The 654-nt window shown below is 32.6% G+C and overlaps 1 long non-coding RNA gene across 2 annotated transcripts in view; it reads left to right on the forward strand.

Moving 5' to 3' along the window:
* The window catches only part of LOC119591454, a 50,897-nt gene that overhangs the window by 43,342 nt on the left and 6,901 nt on the right, over positions 1–654 (forward strand). The window lies entirely within an intron of this gene.

Raw genomic sequence — 654 nt, forward strand, 5'->3', positions numbered from 1 at the left:
CCACGCACCCACGCATGCACATCTAAACATACACGTATCTCATTCACTTTCGTCAATATCCATACCATTTCTCTCATTCGACGAACCATTAGTATTAGATTTAGAAAAAAGGCCTTTGACCTTTGACCCAAGAACCCAATTGTGAAGATGTGGGAGGGTGTTTATAAACAATAATAAAACCAAATGACGAATCACACATATATTTGTTTACTCAACTTTGAAAGATTGCATGTTGCATTTTTTCCTTCTGCAACTGTTGTTTGTTATAAGATCTAGGTAAAGCTATCTATCTTGCTTCGTCACTCGTTTCTTACAGAAATGGCCAAGGCTAAAAACGAAAGAAAATAAACAATGTCGATGATGACGTTTATGGTGTTAGCGAAAGATGGTGATTAGCAATACGGATAACGATGATTTATATCAATGAAGATGATATTACGACTACTGTTGCATCTCATTATAAAAGCAATGATGATGAAATATAAATATAATTATGAAGAATAATAATTGCAGTTATTGTTATAGTTGTAATTTTTATATTCATATTAACAAAGATAAAAAACATACCCGCACACATTCGATTCCTAACCATTGTTGTAACTGTGATAGTTACGGTAATAACTAAAACAACAAAGATTTTTTAAAAATACCCCG

Source organism: Penaeus monodon, chromosome 28 (genome assembly GCF_015228065.2).
Source record: "Penaeus monodon isolate SGIC_2016 chromosome 28, NSTDA_Pmon_1, whole genome shotgun sequence".
In the NCBI taxonomy this organism is placed as follows: domain Eukaryota; kingdom Metazoa; phylum Arthropoda; class Malacostraca; order Decapoda; family Penaeidae; genus Penaeus; species Penaeus monodon.